The sequence below is a fragment of the Ipomoea triloba genome, chromosome 2, assembly GCF_003576645.1.
Source record: "Ipomoea triloba cultivar NCNSP0323 chromosome 2, ASM357664v1".
Taxonomy (NCBI): domain Eukaryota; kingdom Viridiplantae; phylum Streptophyta; class Magnoliopsida; order Solanales; family Convolvulaceae; genus Ipomoea; species Ipomoea triloba.
This window is the reverse complement of record NC_044917.1, coordinates 22,582,953-22,594,732: the sequence shown is the minus strand read 5'-3', so window position 1 is coordinate 22,594,732 and position 11,780 is coordinate 22,582,953. Positions and strand designations below refer to the sequence as shown.

Below are 11,780 nucleotides of genomic sequence, written 5' to 3'. Positions count from 1 at the left end.
AATAAAAGGTAGAAAAATAAAAGAAGAACAAACCCGAAATCCTATTTACTTTTAGTGCCATATGTGCCATATCTGCCTTCACTCTTTCCCCCCTTTTCTTCCCCGTCCAATATTTGTTCTCGAAGGTCTTCGTTTTCGTGTAAAAGAAAACTCTCCAAATTTATGACCAACCTTTCCCTCAGTAATCTTACAATGAACAGGAGTTTTTCCATTGTAAATTCGTACGGAGCAATCAACGAATTCCGGCGAAATAGAAGATCTACGTGACCAAATTTTCCTGTTCAAAAGAGGATCTCTCTTCTTTTTCATTCTCAAGAGGAATGCATCAACAAAACTTCCCCTCCATATAGATCGTCGTGGCATGAACTAATTTTTTCGCTTCGATTCTGTCTGTCTTCGCTCCTCTCCTGTCGAGTGGCTTACGCTCCTACTCCTCCTCCTTCTGCTCATGAATCCTCCTTGGTCCTTCGTTAACTTTTTCTCACATTGGATTCTTCTGTGTTAAGCATGACATGTAATGTCATGTTTGAAGTCGAAGCAATCTTCTTTTTTTCGAAAAATCTATTCTTTATTTATGATAATAGTTTTTGACTCTTTATTTTGAAGCAAGGCGGATCTATACGGGAACCTAGTTATAATCGTCTTCTTCTTTCTTTCTTAATAAGAAGTTCTTTTTTTTCTATTTTCTTTGAAATGCATGCTTTCCTATGGATGAGACTTTCTATGGAAAGAGGATATGAAGAAGCGAGACCATCAAAGAGAGTACTCTGCTGCGCCTTTATTAGTCTGATGATGTTCTTCTGTTTATGTTCTTCTTTCTTCTTGATTGTTTGCACGTTTGTATGAGAATCAAGCTCATCTCCTTCGGTAAGCACATATAGGGTATCGAGCCCTTGGCGCTTGAGAGGACCCCGGGGAGCTCTTCTGTGATAGGCTCCGAGTTCCTGACTCTACTAGGCAACTAAAACATTAGATGAGGGAGTGCTTGTCTATTTAGCGCTCTGTGGTTCATAGATTGGATATTGAATTATCCGAAGATGAGTATCCCTCGAGCCTGACTTCCAAGTACTGCTTCTATAGTCAACAAAGAAGTAGGGTTTTAGACTTCGTCATGAGTTTGACCTTCTATTTTAAGAAAGAATGCCTGAGCTTCTATAGCGCGAAGACAAGAACTAGTAAATTTCTCTAAAATCTGGAATACCCTTCTTTCTCCATCTATACATTGACATCAGTTACTGAAAACCGAGATATGGGCATAAAGAAAATAAAACTCTTTGCTCGAGAATATGCGATGTTAAGGATGCCAGAACTATAGTTGAATTAACCGTTCACTAATAGGTAGCTGCGAACATGGCAGAAAAAGAAGGACATGGAAGCCAAGCTAATGCGGTCTTAACTCTTGTTGCTGCCAACGACTCCGATGCCATTGTATCTGTTGGAGGAAAAGCTACATATTGAATTTCTTGGAGTAAGGGTTTTCTGAAAAGGCGTAGCTGCAATTGGGCTTCGACTTGTACTTGAATCGATGTTGCCTTGGTGTTGCTGACTAACGGACAAAAGACACAATAATAGAATAGGATATTGCACCTCACTTCGAAGAATGGGAAGAAGACTGATACTACTTCGACTACTTAGAATGAGAGAAGGAATTGCATGCTACACGGCCAGGGAACATTAGCTACGGAAGAAGCAAGAGGCTTGATAGCCCTCCTCGACAACAACTGAAAACACAAGAAAGAAAAACAAATGACTTGCTTGGTCAGCTCAACCACTAAATGATAAAGCCAGGAGCAGAAGGAGGGACTTGAACCCTCAACCTCAGCCTTGTCAAGGCTATGCTCTACCAATAAGCTATTTCTGCCAACGGGGCAACATTAAGCAGTGAAGCACTACTGAGCAATTCACGTATCACTTAATATGGACGACTTATGTTTTTCTGCCGAACCACAGTATTGACCTCCGATCGAGCTACGAACACGAGTAGATAGGCGGTTAGGGGGGAGAGGGGCGGCTGGGCCTACCTTTTCAATCAATCTCTAGTCGCTAAATACCGCTATTGGTGTGAGTTACAAGGAGTTTTAGTCTCAAGTTAAGCTGGGGCGTCATTTCATTCTCGTAACGGGAAGGAGTGCACCGCAAGACCAGACAAGTTACTCCCTCGCAACGGCTGCATCTGTCTTTTAAGTTAAGTCATTTCCTAAAACGACTCCTGTTTATTCTACGATAATCCAAGCTACAGCGGCACCTTACAAACTTCTTACTGGGGCAGCAAGAAAACTCCTACGCGAACAAGCTTTGGAAAGAATAGATTTAAGAGTCTCAATTAGCTGTTGCTTGTTGGGTTTGTTCTAAGTCAAAGCCATTTGATTGATTAAAGTTCCGTACTACTCACCACTCCTCGAGGCCAAGAACGGGGTCGAACCATCATTCCAGGATTTTCAATCCGATACATTTCCATTATGTTACCTAACCAAACCCGCCACCTCATGTGCCAAATTCAAACGGTTGTTCTTCTTTCTCCGCTCCATCTTTTCTACATATGCTAGGCAGGTTACCAGAGAAGAGGGGACAACTTCGAAGATGGGACAACTTCTTTCTCCTTTGCCTTGCTCAATCTTCCCTTTCTGATTGAAAGTAGCAAGCCACTCTACAATTGGTAATGATGGTTTTATTGGGACCGGGTCCACCATAAACCGGGTATAGAGATACAAAATGGGGGCTAAGCCCAATAGGAGAGGATCCAAGGCTGAGACCCAAACAGTGACAAATTATGCCGGGGGCAAGAATCGAACCCAAACAAATGGGTTGAAAGTAAGAACCAAGGACCACTAGGTCGTAGTGCTTGTAGTTTTCAGCTGTGTCTTGATGAGAAACCAGGAGTTGTATTTATAGTAGTCCCTCCCCCATCCATGTCGTCCACGTGTACATTCCACAGCCTTGCCCCTTCAGCTTTCGCTACGTGGTCCACACCTCCACACCCTGCACCGCCATCACACATACTGTAGTAACACCACACATGCACCGCACCACACACCCTGCAGTAACGCACTGCACCACACACCCTGCAGTAACACACACGCACCCTGTAGTAACATACCGCACCACCCCCTGCAGCATCACACACGCACCCTACAGTAACACACCGCACCACCCCCTGCGGTATCACACACACACCCTGTAGTACCACACCGCACCACCCCCTACGGTAACACACACGCACCACCCCCCTCACCCTCTTCACACTCTACGACGCGAGGGGGCGCCAGGCCGCAGCAGGTGCGCTGGCCACGCCTCGGCGGCCGGCGAGCTTGTCGCGCGACCCCGCCGGCGACCAGCTGACGGCGGCTTCCTTCGGTACTCACTCCACCCTCACCCTGGCCCAATAACGTGAGCCCAATAAATCACAGCCCGTACCCAATATCCCTATCAGGTACATAGGCTAGATAAAAGGTTGCTCATCCAGCCCAACAGATCCATTGTTTATGCGGTAGTGCAATGCAGCTGAAAAAGGTAAGCCCCTTTCCTTTAGTAAGGTATAAGTTGGGAAAAACTCCAAAACTAGGGTTCCAAAAAGCTTACCTTATATTATATAAAAGTTTTAGAAAGGGGCACCCCTACTATATCCCTAAACTATAAGGTAGCACGCAACGGATGAAAAACTGTTGTTGCTTGCTGCTTGTAGGCTCGAAAATCTCTCTTTCGCCTCTCCTTCCTGTCTAAATTCTGATTGATTAGCTTCTTCCTTCGCGCAAGCGCTTGGTTGGTGATAAGCACCAAGAATAGTTTAATTTAAGGGTAAAAAATAGGATAGAATAGTGAAGTTTTGCCACCCATTTATAACAATTTCGTGCATTAAGACTTGGATGTGATAAAAAATCTCTAACTCAACTTTAGAGAATGTTTTGAAGTTAATTCCACAGATTGAAAATGGATCCGATGCCAAAACAGAGTAGAAAGCAGAGAAGCAACCGAGCAGGAACCATCCACGCAACCATCACGCATGTAGGAGGCGTGGATCACTTCCAGAATGCGTCCACGACCCCCTTCACGCGTGAAGGTGGGGTGACCAGGCAGCAGGGCTATTTCGGGATTTTTGATTTCATGTTGCCTATTTAAATCATTCTCCTGAAATTTGAGAGGAGCCCTAGTTTTGAGATCTGAAGTTCTCTTTGTTTTCTCCCCTCTTGGGGGAAAACTCCATTTTCCTTAGATTAGATTGGAGAAAACATGGTAGAAGGCTAGAAGATTGAAGGCAAAAATGTAATAGAATCCATTAGCAATGGATGGTAACTCTTCTTTACATTATCTATTTTGATCTCGTTTTATTTGCTTTTAAATCTTCTATTGCTTTCCCTTGTTTCTTATTTTAATGTTTGCTTAGAGTTGATAGGGGATTGGTGGCCCCAAAATTAGCTATGTGGTTGATTTGTTGAAGAATTTTTTTAAAATTGTGAGCTTGATGTTTTTAGATTCAAATGCTTATGTCTTTGAAGTTTGTATTGCTTTGTGCCTAAGTGTGGCCACATTAGGTAGCAAACCCTGTGAAAGTGAGTGTGTGCGCAATAGCGGCCTCACACGAGTCCAACTCATCCACATCCCAGCTCTCTGTCTGAGAAGAAGAGATCCAGGAGGAGTGGTAAACAAGGTGTTCGATGAAATGCCCCAACCAACTGAGGATGTGGGAGTCCGAGTGTGATGCCACTCGGTGAAGTGCCGTGAACTCCCTAGTTGAATCCAAATCACTTGTTTGCAAAACCAATAGGATAATAGACCATATGTGCTAGCCACGAGCCCCAATCTCCGTTTCACCTTTTCTTAAATCTACCCGTAACTCTTTTCTTTCCACCTCCTAAATGCCGACATTGACTCAACTCCAATTTGTCTTCCTTGAGAGACTGACACTCGGGGAGTCTTGACTCTTCATTTTAACACATTCCATACCCGACATATACCTCACCACAAACTACTACCCTTCAGTTCGCCCCCTTGTTGTGTTGTATTTTGTGATCTTCCGCTTCAGTCTGCGTTTTTCAAATAGCCAGGACCCGATGTTGATTTCCGATTGAAATGTCAGATCCTACTCACTTAAAACAGAAAACAAATAGATTCTAAAAAGCTCATTCGTTACTATTATAAATGGGCAGCCCATTTGGTTAGTTCAACTATCATTGCTGGAAGCCCCTACGGTTGTTCGGCTGCGTACTCTCCGTCTGCCTATCTAACACTCCCAAAGCAGATTTTTATTTCATATTTCATTTGTCTTTCCTGCATTTTTCTTTCTATCCATAGGTCAGCTTCGTGCAGATAGATCTTTGCCGAGGGAGATTGGTGCTCCTTGAGGTATACCCTTCCGGTGGGTTGTTCCTTTATCTGTCTTTTCTATCTAGTGCCCGCACTATCTTTTAAGTCATTGATCTAATATCTATAAGCAGGGGGGGTCTGTGTTCACTATTAAGCCTACGCCCGTCCATTCCTTTCAAGCTTGATCCTGCCCTTAGACTCGTTACCTTCTTCAACCGAACCCATTCTAGTTTTGGCTTCGCGCTCTATTCAGTTGGAACCGGGTTCGAGAACCTTCTCTCATAGATTCCCAAGTCATCGCCAGCAATCCGCTTTTATCCCTTGGTGTGAATGGGCGAGTTCCTTTCTTGTCTTGCGCAAAAACTTTCTTTATTCTCATTTGAGAAAGATTCTCCCGCGGCAAGGTTTTACACATAGGGCCAGCTGCTTTCTTTATCTCTCTTTTTCTTAGTCCGTCTAGTGCCTTTCGGTTGGCGTCCGCCTCGGGGGTTAGGTTAGACCGCTTGGGTTATTTTTTAGTATCAAAGGCAGTCAACGTGTCAACCATTCTTCTTCCATTAAACTTTTCAATCCTTTGCTCTTTTTCCTTCTCTCTTCAAGTTCTCTCCCTCTACTTTATTTGACAAGGGCGGAGAATACCACTCTATCAATAACAAGAAAAAGGTAGCAATTCCATTTAAAATGGTTTGACCTTGGAAGCAACCTGCTATCTATCGATAGGCGAGAATAGACTGCTATTGACTGCTTCGCCTATCTATTCTATTATGGTCAGCTTGGAGACATTAGAGGAATACGTACCATCATCTCTATCCGGGTATGATCTCATTCATTCGTTGAACCTTGGGGATAACCATTAGCATTGAGGTAAATCACCACATATATCATACATACGACATTACACAAAGCGAGAGTTCATGGTCAACACACACCTAAGGCACCTACATTCTGCTTGCAGCCAATACAACCAAAACCAACAACCGAAGATACTAGTAGTTCCGAGGGGGGAGCATTGTCCTATAATAGTTAGCACTACTGAACAAGCGAGTCATCGGTCCGGGGAAAGAAAATGACCGCCTTTGAAAAAAAAAAAGGAACTCCCTTAACTCGCTAGGCTTTCAGAACAAAGGCGATACATGGAAGGTTGAGAGATTACCTCCTAGCCTAAGTTTTATTGAGTTTGAATATGTGGTTAACAACCCTCATTCCTTTATATAAATAGCTTAAGTAAATACAATTACATTTACATATTTTCACGTACAGTTCTCCCTTGTTATATATGTGTGTGTGTGTGTGTGTGTGTGTGTGTATAGACACATAGGATTGCATTCACATGCAAACACCCTTAAAATACAAACATGTGGACAAAATGAGACCATAAGATTAGGGGATTTGGGCGGCAGAGATTGATCTAAGAATTATGTTGTATTTAGGATCTGAATTTAAAAAGGGGTAAAAAAAAAAAAGGTAAAGCATGCAAAATTTAAATATGGATAATATAATTAAGAGAATATCACGCAAGATCTTTAGTGTTTTAATTAAGTAGATATTCGGCTTTGCTACTGTAATTCCCTTCCCAAGAAGTGAACACTTCGGTGAATTCGATGTTGCAACTGTAATACGTTTCCTAGGAGGCGCACACTTCAACATTATCATCCAGAAGCAAAGGAATAGTAGATGGATATGACAGACATGTAAGAACTTCCCAGTCAAGATGTATTGTAATGACTACATGAATTTGTTGTTTTTTCAAATCCATGAAAGGGAATTAAGGTTTACCAAAACAAATAGACGTAGTTAAGTTGGGGAATTGATGAATTGTGGAACCAATAAATATTGTGTGTGCACATGTTGAAGATGGAATACGTAGAATTGAGTGTAATTATGAGTTAGGATTTGAAAAAATGAACGACAGATTGAATTCAATAACACTGGGTTCTACCATGCACACACTTCCATGTTGGAATGCACACAGATAATCCCATATCAAAACGTTTGCACACAGTACACGAATCATGTGCATGTTTAAATGTTAGTGGGAAAAAAATATGCTACGTCTTAGTGATAAACAATCAATGTAGTAAATGATGTTGGTTGTGATCGGCAACATTGGGGTTCCTACTGTGCACACGCCTAAATGCGGGTTTGCACATGTCGCGAAACCCATATCAATCCCCATGCACACACAGAAGGAGATATGTGCATGTTTAAATGTTAGGTGGAAAACGAGATAGGTTACATTAAGAGAATGGTGATGATTTGGCTTGTTGTGCTTCACAGGTAGCGACACGTCCGTGACACTACAAAACTTGGGACACTACAAAAAAAAATTGAAAACATTGAATGTGTGTCATTGATAAAACGCACCAACGCTAAACTCATACTATAACAATTCCTACATATCTATTTTACAAAAAGTGCCAAATGTTTGGAGTAATGTACAAGATTGACATATGATATATTTACTACGGAATTAACTGGCAGGCTGCACACGCATACACACATGTGTGCACGCAACGCAACACAGTTGGTTTGAGAATTCCACAAATCACAAAGCAATGCATACAACCGTTTGCTTATGTGCACACGGGTTGACATAGCCATCCTAGTGTGCAATACCCAGTACCAACTGGTGCACACATAAATTATGAGCCACATGATACATTTATTTGTGGAAAGAATTCTGTGAATACTGTGCACTCGCATAGATACATTGTGCACAACATTGGCCACCACATACATAATAAGAGTAGCATAATGTAATAAATACAGGAGCCCAAAACCGAATAGATACAATAAGTTGAAAACTATTCTAACTGTCAAAGTAAACAACCTATGCCAACAAATAGCCAAATCCGGGGTCAATAAAGTTCTCCCCCATAAATTGTGCAAAAGAAACCACCGCACAGTCATACTATAAATACTACTCTAAACAATAGAAATAAACTGATACGCCAGTGTGAGGTTCCTACTTCTTTGTAGATTGAACTCGGAGACTGCAATTTCCTTCATGTAATGTAACCTGAGCTGGTAGAGCTTAGTAGTGTCACCTTTGGTAAGACCACACACCCATTTCAACACCCCATGACCTACAAAAAAAACAATTACCAATGCACACAATCACATAGGCCAATGCTCACAGTCAATTCGAATCGACATAACTAATCAATTTTACAAAAAAAAAAAACCAAAATAACAAACCACCAACTTCTGAATGTGTGTGAACCAACTTCCAACATTCACATCAACAAACATATAGTGCACAGGAATAAAGCATAAACAAACCAACAAAAAAAAAACAACAAAAATATATACCACACACACAGTCACAAAGGCCAGTGCATACAGTCAATTCAAATTGACAAAACTAATCAACAATAAACAAACAAAAAAAAACCAGAACAACAGACATACAAAAACAAATATCATTGCACACAGTCGCACACGATCGTGCACACGGTCACTACGAATTTAACACGACTGTAGAGAAGGCGCACAACACAATTACAGACAACATTATATTGATGAAGCAGTTAAAAGTTTTGAGCTTCTGGCTATTGGCACAAACGAAGAAAACAAGCACACCACTTAGAGATGTGTTTGTGGTAACTAAGAAATCTTTTCTCTTTGTCAAAACTGTTGCCCATACCCTTCGTCCTACCGATTTTATCTGCATAGAATTCTATCCAATAACTTCATTGTAAAATCCATCAAATGGATGAAGTATCTCATTGAAGGGTACTTGATTATGCATTTGGGACTATTACTTTATTTTAGCATTTTTATCTAATCTGTTGCGCAAGTAATAAGGTTCTATTAAATATTGTGTTCATATTTAATTAACTTGTTATTATAGCTCTACACAATTTTAAGCATAGTTCACAGAAGAATTGACTTGTTTCAAGCCCCTTTTCACATGACAACACTGTAATGAAAATGCACTACCTAATACTAGAACAAAAAATTCTAAATAGCAAAGCAACTACCACCAATAAAAGACAAAACTAGTAGTCCTAATCTGACAAAAACCCCACATTAATGTTTAACATTGGCTTCTGAAATTTAGTTCACAAAATATTTGACTTGTTTCTAGCCCTTTTTATGTCCAACTCATAAATGAAATTGTTTAACATTGGCTTGTATAAAGATGAAACATGAATTATGCGGCCAACAATGTACGATGGTAAATTCTAAGATGGTAGCACTGCCAAATTAACTCATCCATACTGCTAATGTACTTGACTGTGCTCAGCTTTCTTTGGGTAAAAAAGGGATCCTACCAAAACGGCTTCATCCTAAAATACACCACCTAGAACAAAACCATTGTCGCAAAATACCCACCCACTTGTGAAAAAATAAACACAACCAACAACTCGAAAACGACAAAAAGGGGGGCGGGAGAACCCTAGCTACCTCGGCCAACAACTGGTCCCGGTGGTCGCCGCCACTTGCCTCAACCGTAGTCCCTAGCCAATATCATTTGCGTTGTTGGAGAGACACATGAACAAACCCAGAGCTTCGTGCTTGAAGAGGATTGCAGAAACGCGCAACCTAGATCACGAGAGAACAAAGATGGGAGAGAGACGAACACTGCAGGCGAGTGATTAAAGGTGAGAGAGAGAATAAAATATAAAACCCCTAATTACCCCCATAAAAATAAACACCGGATTAAAAAAAAACCCACACTAGAAAAAAATCATAAAAACACAAAACCATAAAAGCTAATCACAACCGTAGATACCCAAAATCAAACGATCCAGAAATATCCACACGTTTGTATTTTACGCCCTGTTTTTATAGGAATGTAATTCTATATACATACATACATACATACATACATATATATATATATATATATATATATATATATATATAGAGTCATGATCAAGTGCGGTCGTGCTCTCCCTTGAGGTGAGATAGGCAGCTTTTATGTTTAAAGTTTAGCTATCTCAGCTTGTGAAAAGTTGGGGTGTCACGCACATCTCAACATATGTAAAACCGTGTGCGCATACACACACAACTATGTGCATGTATAACTGTTATGCGGAAAAAAGATATGGGTTCCCTCGTAGTGGTTAATGTGTGCACTCACGAACCGATATGTGTGTTTTAAACAAATGCACACATTTATTAACTGAAACCCGCGCATCCATTCTGTGTATGGTAATGAATTGGTGTGTTATTGTGCTTGGCAGGAGGCAAGTAGAAGGATGAGGGACAAGATGAATGTGTAATGAAAATCTCGGAAGATGTATGGTACAAAGCATTGGAAATCAGAATGCAACCACGAAATTCAACCCTTCACTAGGCAGCATTTTAAAACAGTAGAACAAGGAATTGATTTCTACCGAGTATACACTACAGTGGTTAGGTTTGATGCCAGAAATAGCACTATCCGGAAAAATAGAGACGTCCATGTCACTACAAAAAACTACGTATATAGCGACGGGTTTAGCGACAGACCGATTCCGTTGCTAAGTTAGCTACGGAATAGCGACAACTTAGCGACGAATTTCAATTTTTTTTTGTTAAATTTGAATTTAGTGATAGATTAGCAAGAAATTTACGATGGATATTACGACGGAAAAATTTCGTCGCTAAATACGTAGCTAATTTTAGCGGTAAACTTTGGCGCAAAACAAATAGCGATGGATTTGCAACGGAATTTTTACGTGTTGACTCCAAAAAAAATTAATAAGTTTAATTACCACAGTTTAGCGACGGATTTATGAATCCGTTGCTAAATATAAAAAATTATTTTATATATTAGCTACCGATTTATTGATCCGTAGCTATTGTTTTTATCTTTTCGCCCTAAAATTAAAGCTTTCAGAACCTTGTTCACTCGCCTGTTTCTGCCTCTCCCTACTCTGTCCATCGCCTCTCCCTATATAGCTAGGTTCGTCTTCTTGCTCGCTCAATCCATTTTTAGTTTCCAAGTTATGCACCTTCTAGTCTTGCCAGATTTATCTGTATTTGTTTTTGTGTGCTCAACCGAATACCTTAATGAAATTGAAATCTAGAACTTTAGATCTCCCTGTTATGTTTTCTGCAATTGATTCGATTTTCTTACCCTAGTGATTGGTTTTCTAATGTGATAATGATTTCTCTTGCTGGCCTTTTTAACCACATATGCCTTTTAGCCTGTCCTAGGTAATGTCCTAAGGCACTTTAGTTCATGAAAATGGTTGTAGCTTTGCTAATTTTCTTAGCCTAAACGAAATAGTACTCCGTAGTTTACAATGTAAATGTTATAACAGATAACTTAAGTTTTAATCTGGTCTAAAGGCAAAAATGCACTGTGTGCTTAGTGATTGTTGGTTACCACTTACCAGAGCAGTGGATTATGATCATTGAAACATATAACTTAAGTTCTGTCTTATATATATGTCTCATATGGTCCAACCCTATTTATATGTATTTTGGGCCTAGAGCCCTACAAGGAATAGGAATCCTGGACCGCCCTCATATTGGGAGTCCTG

General features: G+C 40.5%; 1 non-coding gene across 1 annotated transcript; it reads right to left on the bottom strand.

Annotated features, from left to right (window-relative positions):
* Nucleotides 1-1,789: 1,789 nt before the first annotated feature.
* Nucleotides 1,790-1,861, bottom strand: TRNAV-GAC. Its single transcript has one exon. It is a non-coding gene; the product is annotated as a tRNA-Val (tRNA).
* Nucleotides 1,862-11,780: the final 9,919 nt, after the last annotated feature.